Consider the following 18,863-nt stretch of genomic DNA (forward strand, 5'->3'; position numbering starts at 1 on the left):
GTTACTCTACCCATACAGGTAGCACTGGTTACTCTACCCATACAGGTAGCACAGGTTACTCTACAAATACAGGTAGCACTGGTTACTCTACACATACAGGTAGCACTGGTTACTCTACACATACAGGTAGCACAGGTTACTCTACCCATACAGGTAGCACTGGTTACTCTACACATACAGGTAGCACTGGTTACTCTACACATACAGGTAGCACTGGTTACTCTACCCATACAGGTAGCACAGGTTACTCTACACATACAGGTAGCACAGGTTACTCTACACATACAGGTAGCACAGGTTACTCTACCCATACAGGTAGCACTGGTTACTCTACACATACAGGTAGCACAGGTTACTCTACCCATACAGGGAGCACTGGTTACTCTACCCATACAGGTAGCACAGGTTACTCTACCCATACAAGAGCACTGGTTACTCTACACATACAGGTAGCACAGGTTACTCTACCCATACAGGTAGCACTGGTTACTCTACCCATACAAGTAGCACAGGTTACTCTACCCATACAGGGAGCACTGGTTACTCTACACATACAGGTAGCACAGGTTACTCTACACATACAGTTAGCAATGGTTACTCTACACATACAGTTAGCAATGGTTACTCTACCCATACAGGTAGCACAGGTTACTCTACCCATACAGGTAGCACAGGTTACTCTACCCATACAGGTAGCACAGGTTACTCTACCCATACAGGTAGCACAGGTTACTCTACCCATACAGGTAGCACTGGTTACTGTACACATACAGGTAGCACAGGTTACTCTACCCATACAGGTAGCACTGGATACTCTACGCATACAGGTAGCAAAGGTTACTCTACACAGACAGGTAGCAATGGTTACTCTACCCATACAGGTAGCACAGGTTACTCTACCCATACAGGTAGCACTGGTTACTCTACCCATACAGGTAGCACAGGTTACTCTACAAATACAGGTAGCACTGGTTACTCTACACATACAGGTAGCACTGGTTACTCTACACATACAGGTAGCACTGGTTACTCTACACATACAGGTAGCACTGGTTACTCTACACATACAGGTAGCACTGGTTACTCTACCCATACAGGTAGCACAGGTTACTCTACACATACAGGTAGCACAGGTTACTCTACACATACAGGTAGCACAGGTTACTCTACCCATACAGGTAGCACTGGTTACTCTACACATACAGGTAGCACAGGTTACTCTACCCATACAGGGAGCACTGGTTACTCTACCCATACAGGTAGCACAGGTTACTCTACCCATACAAGAGCACTGGTTACTCTACACATACAGGTAGCACAGGTTACTCTACCCATACAGGTAGCACTGGTTACTCTACCCATACAGGTAGCACAGGTTACTCTACCCATACAGGTAGCACTGGTTACTCTACCCATACAGGTAGCACAGGTTACTCTACCCATACAGGTAGCACTGGTTACTCTACCCATACAGGTAGCACAGGTTACTCTACACATACAGGTAGCACAGGTTACTCTACACATACAGGTAGCACAGGTTACTCTACCCATACATGTAGCACTGGTTACTCCACACATACAGGTAGCACAGGTTACTCCACCCATACAGGGAGCACTGGTTACTCTACACATACAGGTAGCACAGGTTACTCTACACATACAGGGAGCACTGGTTACTCTACACATTCAGGTAGCACAGGTTACTCTACACATACAGTTAGCAATGGTTACTCTACCCATACAGGTAGCACAGGTTACTCTACACATTCAGGTAGCACTGGTTACTCTACCCATACAGGTAGCACAGGTTACTCTACACATACAAGTAGCACAGGTTACTCTACCCATACAAGAGCACTGGTTACTCTACACATACATGTAGCACAGGTTACTCTACCCATACAGGAGCACTGGTTACTCTACACATACAGGTAGCACAGGTTACTCTACCCGTACAGGTAGCACTGGTTACTCTACACATACAGGTAGCACTGGTTACTCTACCCATACAGGTAGCACTGGTTACTCTACCCATACAGGTAGCACTGGTTACTCTACCCATACAGGGAGCACTGGTTACTCTACACATACAGGTTGCACTGGTTACTCTACACATACAGGTAGCACTGGTTACTCTACACATACAGGTAGCACTGGTTACTCTACACATACAGGTAGCACTGGTTACTCTACACATACAGGTAGCACTGGTTACTCTACCCATAAAGGTAGCACTGGTTACTCTACACATACAGTTAGCACTGGTTACTCTACCCATACAGGTAGCACTGGTTACTCTACACATACAGGTAGCACTGGTTACTCTACACATACAGGTAGCACAGGTTACTCTACACATACAGGTAGCACAGGTTACTCTACCCATACAGGTAGCACTGGTTACTCTACACATACAGGTAGCACAGGTTACTCTACCCATACAGGGAGCACTGGTTACTCTACCCATACAGGTAGCACTGGTTACTCTACCCATACAAGAGCACTGGTTACTCTACACATACAGGTAGCACAGGTTACTCTACCCATACAGGTAGCACTGGTTACTCTACCCATACAGGTAGCACAGGTTACTCTACCCATACAGGTAGCACAGGTTACTCTACCCATACAGGTAGCACTGGTTACTCTACACATACAGGTAGCACAGGTTACTCTACCCATACAGGGAGCACTGGTTACTCTACCCATACAGGTAGCACAGGTTACTCTACCCAAACAAGAGCACTGGTTACTCTACACATACAGGTAGCACAGGTTACTCTACCCATACAGGTAGCACTGGTTACTCTACCCATACAGGTAGCACAGGTTACTCTACACATACAGGTAGCACAGGTTACTCTACCCATACAGGTAGCACTGGTTACTCTACCCATACAGGTAGCACAGGTTACTCTACCCATACAGGTAGCCCTGGTTACTCTACCCATACAGGTAGCACAGGTTACTCTACACATACAGGTAGCACAGGTTACTCTACACATACAGGTAGCACAGGTTACTCTACCCATACATGTAGCACTGGTTACTCCACACATACAGGTAGCACAGGTTACTCTACCCATACAGGGAGCACTGGTTACTCTACACATACAGGTAGCACAGGTTACTCTACACATACAGGGAGCACTGGTTACTCTACACATACAGGTAGCACAGGTTACTCTACACATACAGTTAGCAATGGTTACTCTACACATACAGTTAGCAATGGTTACTCTACCCATACAGGTAGCACAGGTTACTCTACCCATACAGGTAGCACAGGTTACTCTACCCATACAGGTAGCACAGGTTACTCTACCCATACAGGTAGCACAGGTTACTCTACCCATACAGGTAGCACTGGTTACTGTACACATACAGGTAGCACAGGTTACTCTACCCATACAGGTAGCACTGGATACTCTACGCATACAGGTAGCAAAGGTTACTCTACACAGACAGGTAGCAATGGTTACTCTACCCATACAGGTAGCACAGGTTACTCTACCCATACAGGTAGCACTGGTTACTCTACCCATACAGGTAGCACAGGTTACTCTACAAATACAGGTAGCACTGGTTACTCTACACATACAGGTAGCACTGGTTACTCTACACATACAGATAGCACAGGTTACTCTACCCATACAGGTAGCACTGGTTACTCTACACATACAGGTAGCACTGGTTACTCTACACATACAGGTAGCACTGGTTACTCTACACATAAAGGTAGCACTGGTTACTCTACCCATACAGGTAGCACAGGTTACTCTACACATACAGGTAGCACAGGTTACTCTACACATACAGGTAGCACAGGTTACTCTACCCATACAGGTAGCACTGGTTACTCTACACATACAGGTAGCACAGGTTACTCTACCCATACAGGGAGCACTGGTTACTCTACCCATACAGGTAGCACAGGTTACTCTACCCATACAAGAGCACTGGTTACTGTACACATACAGGTAGCACAGGTTACTCTACCCATACAGGTAGCACTGGATACTCTACGCATACAGGTAGCAAAGGTTACTCTACACAGACAGGTAGCAATGGTTACTCTACCCATACAGGTAGCACAGGTTACTCTACCCATACAGGTAGCACTGGTTACTCTACCCATACAGGTAGCACAGGTTACTCTACAAATACAGGTAGCACTGGTTACTCTACACATACAGGTAGCACTGGTTACTCTACACATACAGGTAGCACAGGTTACTCTACCCATACAGGTAGCACTGGTTACTCTACACATACAGGTAGCACTGGTTACTCTACACATACAGGTAGCACTGGTTACTCTACCCATACAGGTAGCACAGGTTACTCTACACATACAGGTAGCACAGGTTACTCTACACATACAGGTAGCACAGGTTACTCTACCCATACAGGTAGCACTGGTTACTCTACACATACAGGTAGCACAGGTTACTCTACCCATACAGGGAGCACTGGTTACTCTACCCATACAGGTAGCACAGGTTACTCTACCCATACAAGAGCACTGGTTACTCTACACATACAGGTAGCACAGGTTACTCTACCCATACAGGTAGCACTGGTTACTCTACCCATACAGGTAGCACAGGTTACTCTACCCATACAGGTAGCACAGGTTACTCTACACATACAGGTAGCACAGGTTACTCTACACATACAGGTAGCACAGGTTACTCTACCCATACAGGTAGCACTGGTTACTCTACACATACAGGTAGCACAGGTTACTCTACCCATACAGGGAGCACTGGTTACTCTACCCATACAGGTAGCACAGGTTACTCTACCCATACAAGAGCACTGGTTACTCTACACATACAGGTAGCACAGGTTACTCTACCCATACAGGTAGCACTGGTTACTCTACCCATACAGGTAGCACAGGTTACTCTACCCATACAGGTAGCACTGGTTACTCTACCCATACAGGTAGCACAGGTTACTCTACCCATACAGGTAGCACTGGTTACTCTACCCATACAGGTAGCACAGGTTACTCTACACATACAGGTAGCACAGGTTACTCTACACATACAGGTAGCACAGGTTACTCTACCCATACATGTAGCACTGGTTACTCCACACATACAGGTAGCACAGGTTACTCTACCCATACAGGGAGCACTGGTTACTCTACACATACAGGTAGCACAGGTTACTCTACACATACAGGGAGCACTGGTTACTCTACACATTCAGGTAGCACAGGTTACTCTACACATACAGTTAGCAATGGTTACTCTACCCATACAGGTAGCACAGGTTACTCTACACATTCAGGTAGCACAGGTTACTCTACCCATACAGGTAGCACTGGTTACTCTACCCATACAGGTAGCACAGGTTACTCTACAAATACAGGTAGCACTGGTTACTCTACACATACAGGTAGCACTGGTTACTCTACCCATACAGGTAGCACAGGTTACTCTACCCATACAGGTAGCACTGGTTACTCTACACATACAGGTAGCACTGGTTACTCTACACATACAGGTAGCACTGGTTACTCTACCCATACAGGTAGCACAGGTTACTCTACACATACAGGTAGCACAGGTTACTCTACACATACAGGTAGCACAGGTTACTCTACCCATACAGGTAGCACTGGTTACTCTACACATACAGGTAGCACAGGTTACTCTACCCATACAGGGAGCACTGGTTACTCTACCCATACAGGTAGCACAGGTTACTCTACCCATACAAGAGCACTGGTTACTCTACACATACAGGTAGCACAGGTTACTCTACCCATACAGGTAGCACTGGTTACTCTACCCATACAGGTAGCACAGGTTACTCTACCCATACAGGTAGCACTGGTTACTCTACCCATACAAGTAGCACAGGTTACTCTACCCATACAGGGAGCACTGGTTACTCTACACATACAGGTAGCACAGGTTACTCTACACATACAGTTAGCAATGGTTACTCTACACATACAGTTAGCAATGGTTACTCTACCCATACAGGTAGCACAGGTTACTCTACCCATACAGGTAGCACAGGTTACTCTACCCATACAGGTAGCACAGGTTACTCTACCCATACAGGTAGCACAGGTTACTCTACCCATACAGGTAGCACTGGTTACTGTACACATACAGGTAGCACAGGTTACTCTACCCATACAGGTAGCACTGGATACTCTACGCATACAGGTAGCAAAGGTTACTCTACACAGACAGGTAGCAATGGTTACTCTACCCATACAGGTAGCACAGGTTACTCTACCCATACAGGTAGCACTGGTTACTCTACCCATACAGGTAGCACAGGTTACTCTACAAATACAGGTAGCACTGGTTACTCTACACATACAGGTAGCACTGGTTACTCTACACATACAGGTAGCACTGGTTACTCTACACATACAGGTAGCACTGGTTACTCTACACATACAGGTAGCACTGGTTACTCTACCCATACAGGTAGCACAGGTTACTCTACACATACAGGTAGCACAGGTTACTCTACACATACAGGTAGCACAGGTTACTCTACCCATACAGGTAGCACTGGTTACTCTACACATACAGGTAGCACAGGTTACTCTACCCATACAGGGAGCACTGGTTACTCTACCCATACAGGTAGCACAGGTTACTCTACCCATACAAGAGCACTGGTTACTCTACACATACAGGTAGCACAGGTTACTCTACCCATACAGGTAGCACTGGTTACTCTACCCATACAGGTAGCACAGGTTACTCTACCCATACAGGTAGCACTGGTTACTCTACCCATACAGGTAGCACAGGTTACTCTACCCATACAGGTAGCACTGGTTACTCTACCCATACAGGTAGCACAGGTTACTCTACACATACAGGTAGCACAGGTTACTCTACACATACAGGTAGCACAGGTTACTCTACCCATACATGTAGCACTGGTTACTCCACACATACAGGTAGCACAGGTTACTCCACCCATACAGGGAGCACTGGTTACTCTACACATACAGGTAGCACAGGTTACTCTACACATACAGGGAGCACTGGTTACTCTACACATTCAGGTAGCACAGGTTACTCTACACATACAGTTAGCAATGGTTACTCTACCCATACAGGTAGCACAGGTTACTCTACACATTCAGGTAGCACTGGTTACTCTACCCATACAGGTAGCACAGGTTACTCTACACATACAAGTAGCACAGGTTACTCTACCCATACAAGAGCACTGGTTACTCTACACATACATGTAGCACAGGTTACTCTACCCATACAGGAGCACTGGTTACTCTACACATACAGGTAGCACAGGTTACTCTACCCGTACAGGTAGCACTGGTTACTCTACACATACAGGTAGCACTGGTTACTCTACCCATACAGGTAGCACTGGTTACTCTACCCATACAGGTAGCACTGGTTACTCTACCCATACAGGGAGCACTGGTTACTCTACACATACAGGTTGCACTGGTTACTCTACACATACAGGTAGCACTGGTTACTCTACACATACAGGTAGCACTGGTTACTCTACACATACAGGTAGCACTGGTTACTCTACACATACAGGTAGCACTGGTTACTCTACCCATAAAGGTAGCACTGGTTACTCTACACATACAGTTAGCACTGGTTACTCTACCCATACAGGTAGCACTGGTTACTCTACACATACAGGTAGCACTGGTTACTCTACACATACAGGTAGCACAGGTTACTCTACACATACAGGTAGCACAGGTTACTCTACCCATACAGGTAGCACTGGTTACTCTACACATACAGGTAGCACAGGTTACTCTACCCATACAGGGAGCACTGGTTACTCTACCCATACAGGTAGCACTGGTTACTCTACCCATACAAGAGCACTGGTTACTCTACACATACAGGTAGCACAGGTTACTCTACCCATACAGGTAGCACTGGTTACTCTACCCATACAGGTAGCACAGGTTACTCTACCCATACAGGTAGCACAGGTTACTCTACCCATACAGGTAGCACTGGTTACTCTACACATACAGGTAGCACAGGTTACTCTACCCATACAGGGAGCACTGGTTACTCTACCCATACAGGTAGCACAGGTTACTCTACCCAAACAAGAGCACTGGTTACTCTACACATACAGGTAGCACAGGTTACTCTACCCATACAGGTAGCACTGGTTACTCTACCCATACAGGTAGCACAGGTTACTCTACACATACAGGTAGCACAGGTTACTCTACCCATACAGGTAGCACTGGTTACTCTACCCATACAGGTAGCACAGGTTACTCTACCCATACAGGTAGCCCTGGTTACTCTACCCATACAGGTAGCACAGGTTACTCTACACATACAGGTAGCACAGGTTACTCTACACATACAGGTAGCACAGGTTACTCTACCCATACATGTAGCACTGGTTACTCCACACATACAGGTAGCACAGGTTACTCTACCCATACAGGGAGCACTGGTTACTCTACACATACAGGTAGCACAGGTTACTCTTCACATACAGGGAGCACTGGTTACTCTACACATACAGGTAGCACAGGTTACTCTACACATACAGTTAGCAATGGTTACTCTACACATACAGTTAGCAATGGTTACTCTACCCATACAGGTAGCACAGGTTACTCTACCCATACAGGTAGCACAGGTTACTCTACCCATACAGGTAGCACAGGTTACTCTACCCATACAGGTAGCACAGGTTACTCTACCCATACAGGTAGCACTGGTTACTGTACACATACAGGTAGCACAGGTTACTCTACCCATACAGGTAGCACTGGATACTCTACGCATACAGGTAGCAAAGGTTACTCTACACAGACAGGTAGCAATGGTTACTCTACCCATACAGGTAGCACAGGTTACTCTACCCATACAGGTAGCACTGGTTACTCTACCCATACAGGTAGCACAGGTTACTCTACAAATACAGGTAGCACTGGTTACTCTACACATACAGGTAGCACTGGTTACTCTACACATACAGATAGCACAGGTTACTCTACCCATACAGGTAGCACTGGTTACTCTACACATACAGGTAGCACTGGTTACTCTACACATACAGGTAGCACTGGTTACTCTACACATAAAGGTAGCACTGGTTACTCTACCCATACAGGTAGCACAGGTTACTCTACACATACAGGTAGCACAGGTTACTCTACACATACAGGTAGCACAGGTTACTCTACCCATACAGGTAGCACTGGTTACTCTACACATACAGGTAGCACAGGTTACTCTACCCATACAGGGAGCACTGGTTACTCTACCCATACAGGTAGCACAGGTTACTCTACCCATACAAGAGCACTGGTTACTGTACACATACAGGTAGCACAGGTTACTCTACCCATACAGGTAGCACTGGATACTCTACGCATACAGGTAGCAAAGGTTACTCTACACAGACAGGTAGCAATGGTTACTCTACCCATACAGGTAGCACAGGTTACTCTACCCATACAGGTAGCACTGGTTACTCTACCCATACAGGTAGCACAGGTTACTCTACAAATACAGGTAGCACTGGTTACTCTACACATACAGGTAGCACTGGTTACTCTACACATACAGGTAGCACAGGTTACTCTACCCATACAGGTAGCACTGGTTACTCTACACATACAGGTAGCACTGGTTACTCTACACATACAGGTAGCACTGGTTACTCTACCCATACAGGTAGCACAGGTTACTCTACACATACAGGTAGCACAGGTTACTCTACACATACAGGTAGCACAGGTTACTCTACCCATACAGGTAGCACTGGTTACTCTACACATACAGGTAGCACAGGTTACTCTACCCATACAGGGAGCACTGGTTACTCTACCCATACAGGTAGCACAGGTTACTCTACCCATACAAGAGCACTGGTTACTCTACACATACAGGTAGCACAGGTTACTCTACCCATACAGGTAGCACTGGTTACTCTACCCATACAGGTAGCACAGGTTACTCTACCCATACAGGTAGCACTGGTTACTCTACCCATACAGGTAGCACAGGTTACTCTACCCATACAGGGAGCACTGGTTACTCTACACATACAGGTAGCACAGGTTACTCTACACATACAGTTAGCAATGGTTACTCTACACATACAGTTAGCAATGGTTACTCTACCCATACAGGTAGCACAGGTTACTCTACCCATACAGGTAGCACAGGTTACTCTACCCATACAGGTAGCACAGGTTACTCTACCCATACAGGTAGCACAGGTTACTCTACCCATACAGGTAGCACTGGTTACTGTACACATACAGGTAGCACAGGTTACTCTACCCATACAGGTAGCACTGGATACTCTACGCATACAGGTAGCAAAGGTTACTCTACACAGACAGGTAGCAATGGTTACTCTACCCATACAGGTAGCACAGGTTACTCTACCCATACAGGTAGCACTGGTTACTCTACCCATACAGGTAGCACAGGTTACTCTACAAATACAGGTAGCACTGGTTACTCTACACATACAGGTAGCACTGGTTACTCTACACATACAGGTAGCACAGGTTACTCTACCCATACAGGTAGCACTGGTTACTCTACACATACAGGTAGCACTGGTTACTCTACACATACAGGTAGCACTGGTTACTCTACCCATACAGGTAGCACAGGTTACTCTACACATACAGGTAGCACAGGTTACTCTACACATACAGGTAGCACAGGTTACTCTACCCATACAGGTAGCACTGGTTACTCTACACATACAGGTAGCACAGGTTACTCTACCCATACAGGGAGCACTGGTTACTCTACCCATACAGGTAGCACAGGTTACTCTACCCATACAAGAGCACTGGTTACTCTACACATACAGGTAGCACAGGTTACTCTACCCATACAGGTAGCACTGGTTACTCTACCCATACAAGTAGCACAGGTTACTCTACCCATACAGGGAGCACTGGTTACTCTACACATACAGGTAGCACAGGTTACTCTACACATACAGTTAGCAATGGTTACTCTACACATACAGTTAGCAATGGTTACTCTACCCATACAGGTAGCACAGGTTACTCTACCCATACAGGTAGCACAGGTTACTCTACCCATACAGGTAGCACAGGTTACTCTACCCATACAGGTAGCACAGGTTACTCTACCCATACAGGTAGCACTGGTTACTGTACACATACAGGTAGCACAGGTTACTCTACCCATACAGGTAGCACTGGATACTCTACGCATACAGGTAGCAAAGGTTACTCTACACAGACAGGTAGCAATGGTTACTCTACCCATACAGGTAGCACAGGTTACTCTACCCATACAGGTAGCACTGGTTACTCTACCCATACAGGTAGCACAGGTTACTCTACAAATACAGGTAGCACTGGTTACTCTACACATACAGGTAGCACTGGTTACTCTACACATACAGGTAGCACTGGTTACTCTACACATACAGGTAGCACTGGTTACTCTACACATACAGGTAGCACTGGTTACTCTACCCATACAGGTAGCACAGGTTACTCTACACATACAGGTAGCACAGGTTACTCTACACATACAGGTAGCACAGGTTACTCTACCCATACAGGTAGCACTGGTTACTCTACACATACAGGTAGCACAGGTTACTCTACCCATACAGGGAGCACTGGTTACTCTACCCATACAGGTAGCACAGGTTACTCTACCCATACAAGAGCACTGGTTACTCTACACATACAGGTAGCACAGGTTACTCTACCCATACAGGTAGCACTGGTTACTCTACCCATACAGGTAGCACAGGTTACTCTACCCATACAGGTAGCACTGGTTACTCTACCCATACAGGTAGCACAGGTTACTCTACCCATACAGGTAGCACTGGTTACTCTACCCATACAGGTAGCACAGGTTACTCTACACATACAGGTAGCACAGGTTACTCTACACATACAGGTAGCACAGGTTACTCTACCCATACATGTAGCACTGGTTACTCCACACATACAGGTAGCACAGGTTACTCCACCCATACAGGGAGCACTGGTTACTCTACACATACAGGTAGCACAGGTTACTCTACACATACAGGGAGCACTGGTTACTCTACACATTCAGGTAGCACAGGTTACTCTACACATACAGTTAGCAATGGTTACTCTACCCATACAGGTAGCACAGGTTACTCTACACATTCAGGTAGCACTGGTTACTCTACCCATACAGGTAGCACAGGTTACTCTACACATACAAGTAGCACAGGTTACTCTACCCATACAAGAGCACTGGTTACTCTACACATACATGTAGCACAGGTTACTCTACCCATACAGGAGCACTGGTTACTCTACACATACAGGTAGCACAGGTTACTCTACCCGTACAGGTAGCACTGGTTACTCTACACATACAGGTAGCACTGGTTACTCTACCCATACAGGTAGCACTGGTTACTCTACCCATACAGGTAGCACTGGTTACTCTACCCATACAGGGAGCACTGGTTACTCTACACATACAGGTTGCACTGGTTACTCTACACATACAGGTAGCACTGGTTACTCTACACATACAGGTAGCACTGGTTACTCTACACATACAGGTAGCACTGGTTACTCTACACATACAGGTAGCACTGGTTACTCTACCCATAAAGGTAGCACTGGTTACTCTACACATACAGTTAGCACTGGTTACTCTACCCATACAGGTAGCACTGGTTACTCTACACATACAGGTAGCACTGGTTACTCTACACATACAGGTAGCACAGGTTACTCTACACATACAGGTAGCACAGGTTACTCTACCCATACAGGTAGCACTGGTTACTCTACACATACAGGTAGCACAGGTTACTCTACCCATACAGGGAGCACTGGTTACTCTACCCATACAGGTAGCACTGGTTACTCTACCCATACAAGAGCACTGGTTACTCTACACATACAGGTAGCACAGGTTACTCTACCCATACAGGTAGCACTGGTTACTCTACCCATACAGGTAGCACAGGTTACTCTACCCATACAGGTAGCACAGGTTACTCTACCCATACAGGTAGCACTGGTTACTCTACACATACAGGTAGCACAGGTTACTCTACCCATACAGGGAGCACTGGTTACTCTACCCATACAGGTAGCACAGGTTACTCTACCCAAACAAGAGCACTGGTTACTCTACACATACAGGTAGCACAGGTTACTCTACCCATACAGGTAGCACTGGTTACTCTACCCATACAGGTAGCACAGGTTACTCTACACATACAGGTAGCACAGGTTACTCTACCCATACAGGTAGCACTGGTTACTCTACCCATACAGGTAGCACAGGTTACTCTACCCATACAGGTAGCCCTGGTTACTCTACCCATACAGGTAGCACAGGTTACTCTACACATACAGGTAGCACAGGTTACTCTACACATACAGGTAGCACAGGTTACTCTACCCATACATGTAGCACTGGTTACTCCACACATACAGGTAGCACAGGTTACTCTACCCATACAGGGAGCACTGGTTACTCTACACATACAGGTAGCACAGGTTACTCTACACATACAGGGAGCACTGGTTACTCTACACATACAGGTAGCACAGGTTACTCTACACATACAGTTAGCAATGGTTACTCTACACATACAGTTAGCAATGGTTACTCTACCCATACAGGTAGCACAGGTTACTCTACCCATACAGGTAGCACAGGTTACTCTACCCATACAGGTAGCACAGGTTACTCTACCCATACAGGTAGCACAGGTTACTCTACCCATACAGGTAGCACTGGTTACTGTACACATACAGGTAGCACAGGTTACTCTACCCATACAGGTAGCACTGGATACTCTACGCATACAGGTAGCAAAGGTTACTCTACACAGACAGGTAGCAATGGTTACTCTACCCATACAGGTAGCACAGGTTACTCTACCCATACAGGTAGCACTGGTTACTCTACCCATACAGGTAGCACAGGTTACTCTACAAATACAGGTAGCACTGGTTACTCTACACATACAGGTAGCACTGGTTACTCTACACATACAGATAGCACAGGTTACTCTACCCATACAGGTAGCACTGGTTACTCTACACATACAGGTAGCACTGGTTACTCTACACATACAGGTAGCACTGGTTACTCTACACATAAAGGTAGCACTGGTTACTCTACCCATACAGGTAGCACAGGTTACTCTACACATACAGGTAGCACAGGTTACTCTACACATACAGGTAGCACAGGTTACTCTACCCATACAGGTAGCACTGGTTACTCTACACATACAGGTAGCACAGGTTACTCTACCCATACAGGGAGCACTGGTTACTCTACCCATACAGGTAGCACAGGTTACTCTACCCATACAAGAGCACTGGTTACTGTACACATACAGGTAGCACAGGTTACTCTACCCATACAGGTAGCACTGGATACTCTACGCATACAGGTAGCAAAGGTTACTCTACACAGACAGGTAGCAATGGTTACTCTACCCATACAGGTAGCACAGGTTACTCTACCCATACAGGTAGCACTGGTTACTCTACCCATACAGGTAGCACAGGTTACTCTACAAATACAGGTAGCACTGGTTACTCTACACATACAGGTAGCACTGGTTACTCTACACATACAGGTAGCACAGGTTACTCTACCCATACAGGTAGCACTGGTTACTCTACACATACAGGTAGCACTGGTTACTCTACACATACAGGTAGCACTGGTTACTCTACCCATACAGGTAGCACAGGTTACTCTACACATACAGGTAGCACAGGTTACTCTACACATACAGGTAGCACAGGTTACTCTACCCATACAGGTAGCACTGGTTACTCTACACATACAGGTAGCACAGGTTACTCTACCCATACAGGGAGCACTGGTTACTCTACCCATACAGGTAGCACAGGTTACTCTACCCATACAAGAGCACTGGTTACTCTACACATACAGGTAGCACAGGTTACTCTACCCATACAGGTAGCACTGGTTACTCTACCCATACAGGTAGCACAGGTTACTCTACCCATACAGGTAGCACTGGTTACTCTACCCATACAGGTAGCACAGGTTACTCTACCCATACAGGGAGCACTGGTTACTCTACACATACAGGTAGCACAGGTTACTCTACACATACAGTTAGCAATGGTTACTCTACACATACAGTTAGCAATGGTTACTCTACCCATACAGGTAGCACAGGTTACTCTACCCATACAGGTAGCACAGGTTACTCTACCCATACAGGTAGCACAGGTTACTCTACCCATACAGGTAGCACAGGTTACTCTACCCATACAGGTAGCACTGGTTACTGTACACATACAGGTAGCACAGGTTACTCTACCCATACAGGTAGCACTGGATACTCTACGCATACAGGTAGCAAAGGTTACTCTACACAGACAGGTAGCAATGGTTACTCTACCCATACAGGTAGCACAGGTTACTCTACCCATACAGGTAGCACTGGTTACTCTACCCATACAGGTAGCACAGGTTACTCTACAAATACAGGTAGCACTGGTTACTCTACACATACAGGTAGCACTGGTTACTCTACACATACAGGTAGCACAGGTTACTCTACCCATACAGGTAGCACTGGTTACTCTACACATACAGGTAGCACTGGTTACTCTACACATACAGGTAGCACTGGTTACTCTACCCATACAGGTAGCACAGGTTACTCTACACATACAGGTAGCACAGGTTACTCTACACATACAGGTAGCACAGGTTACTCTACCCATACAGGTAGCACTGGTTACTCTACACATACAGGTAGCACAGGTTACTCTACCCATACAGGGAGCACTGGTTACTCTACCCATACAGGTAGCACAGGTTACTCTACCCATACAAGAGCACTGGTTACTCTACACATACAGGTAGCACAGGTTACTCTACCCATACAGGTAGCACTGGTTACTCTACCCATACAGGGAGCACTGGTTACTCTACCCATACAGGTAGCACTGGTTACTCTACCCATACAAGAGCACTGGTTACTCTACACATACAGGTAGCACAGGTTACTCTACCCATACAGGTAGCACTGGTTACTCTACCCATACAGGTAGCACAGGTTACTCTACCCATACAGGTAGCACTGGTTACTCTACACATACAGGTAGCACAGGTTACTCTACCCATACAGGGAGCACTGGTTACTCTACCCATACAGGTAGCACAGGTTACTCTACCCAAACAAGAGCACTGGTTACTCTACACATACAGGTAGCACAGGTTACTCTACCCATACAGGTAGCACTGGTTACTCTACCCATACAGGTAGCACAGGTTACTCTACCCATACAGGTAGCACTGGTTACTCTACCCATACAGGTAGCACAGGTTACTCTACCCATACAGGTAGCACTGGTTACTCTACCCATACAGGTAGCACAGGTTACTCTACCCATACAGGTAGCACTGGTTACTCTACCCATACAGGTAGCACAGGTTACTCTACCCATACAGGGAGCACTGGTTACTCTACACATACAGGTAGCACAGGTTACTCTACACATACAGTTAGCAATGGTTACTCTACACATACAGTTAGCAATGGTTACTCTACCCATACAGGTAGCACAGGTTACTCTACCCATACAGGTAGCACAGGTTACTCTACCCATACAGGTAGCACAGGTTACTCTACCCATACAGGTAGCACAGGTTACTCTACCCATACAGGTAGCACTGGTTACTGTACACATACAGGTAGCACAGGTTACTCTACCCATACAGGTAGCACTGGATACTCTACGCATACAGGTAGCAAAGGTTACTCTACACAGACAGGTAGCAATGGTTACTCTACCCATACAGGTAGCACAGGTTACTCTACCCATACAGGTAGCACTGGTTACTCTACCCATACAGGTAGCACAGGTTACTCTACAAATACAGGTAGCACTGGTTACTCTACACATACAGGTAGCACTGGTTACTCTACACATACAGGTAGCACAGGTTACTCTACCCATACAGGTAGCACTGGTTACTCTACACATACAGGTAGCACTGGTTACTCTACACATACAGGTAGCACTGGTTACTCTACCCATACAGGTAGCACAGGTTACTCTACACATACAGGTAGCACAGGTTACTCTACACATACAGGTAGCACAGGTTACTCTACCCATACAGGTAGCACTGGTTACTCTACACATACAGGTAGCACAGGTTACTCTACCCATACAGGGAGCACTGGTTACTCTACCCATACAGGTAGCACAGGTTACTCTACCCATACAAGAGCACTGGTTACTCTACACATACAGGTAGCACAGGTTACTCTACCCATACAGGTAGCACTGGTTACTCTACCCATACAGGTAGCACAGGTTACTCTACCCATACAGGTAGCACTGGTTACTCTACCCATACAGGTAGCACAGGTTACTCTACCCATACAGGTAGCACTGGTTACTCTACCCATACAGGTAGCACAGGTTACTCTACACATACAGGTAGCACAGGTTACTCTACACATACATGTAGCACTGGTTACTCCACACATACAGGTAGCACAGGTTACTCTACCCATACATGTAGCACTGGTTACTCCACACATACAGGTAGCACAGGTTACTCTACCCATACAGGGAGCACTGGTTACTCTACACATACAGGTAGCACAGGTTACTCTACACAGACAGGGAGCACTGGTTACTCTACACATACAGGTAGCACAGGTTACTCTACACATACAGTTAGCAATGGTTACTCTACCCATACAGGTAGCACAGGTTACTCTACCCATACAGGTAGCACAGGTTACTCTACCCATACAGGTAGCACAGGTTACTCTACCCATACAGGTAGCACAGGTTACTCTACCCATACAGGTAGCACTGGTTACTGTACACATACAGGTAGCACAGGTTACTCTACCCATACAGGTAGCACTGGATACTCTACGCATACAGGTAGCAAAGGTTACTCTACACAGACAGGTAGCAATGGTTACTCTACCCATACAGGTAGCACAGGTTACTCTACCCATACAGGTAGCACTGGTTACTCTACCCATACAGGTAGCACAGGTTACTCTACAAATACAGGTAGCACTGGTTACTCTACACATACAGGTAGCACTGGTTACTCTACACATACAGGTAGCACAGGTTACTCTACCCATACAGGTAGCACTGGTTACTCTACACATACAGGTAGCACAGGTTACTCTACACATACAGGTAGCACAGGTTACTCTACAAATACAGGTAGCACAGGTTACTCTACCCATACAGGTAGCACTGGTTACTGTACAAATACAGGTAGCACTGGTTACTCTACACATACAGGTAGCACAGGTTACTCTACCCATACAGGTAGCACTGGTTACTCTACCCATACAGGTAGCACAGGTTACTCTACCCATACAGGTAGCACAGGTTACTCTACCCATACAGGTAGCACAGGTTACTCTACACATACAGGTAGCACAGGTTACTCTACCCATACAGGTAGCACAGGTTACTCTACCCATACAGGTAGCACTGGTTACTCTACCCATACAGGTAGCACAGGTTACTCTACACATACACGTAGCAATGGTTACTCTACCCATACAGGTAGCACTCGTTACTGTGCTGATACTCGTTGTACTGATTAATGTACTGGTACTGTTCACTCTGCGGATGCAGTGTCACTCACGACACTGGTAACACTTTTATTTGTACCGGTGACGTTACTTACCAGTGACTCAAGTGATTATTGTAACTGGTTACACTGATGACTCCAGTAACTGTGGTAACTCCTATGACTGGAGTCATCAGTGTAACTCGTCATGTTGGTGACTCAGGTAACTCATCAATGCTAGTAATCCTGTTGACTCTGGTAACT

The 18,863-nt window shown here is 46.2% G+C and overlaps 1 protein-coding gene across 1 annotated transcript in view; it reads left to right on the plus strand.

The window, feature by feature from the left end:
* adgrg6 (adhesion G protein-coupled receptor G6) overlaps positions 1-18,863 on the plus strand; it is a 102,723-nt gene that overhangs the window by 62,363 nt on the left and 21,497 nt on the right. The window lies entirely within an intron of this gene.

This window comes from Aulostomus chinensis, chromosome 20, assembly GCF_037954235.1.
Source record: "Aulostomus chinensis isolate RoL2024-O1b breed Wild chromosome 20, RoL_Achi_v1.0, whole genome shotgun sequence".
Lineage (NCBI taxonomy): Eukaryota > Metazoa > Chordata > Actinopteri > Syngnathiformes > Aulostomidae > Aulostomus > Aulostomus chinensis.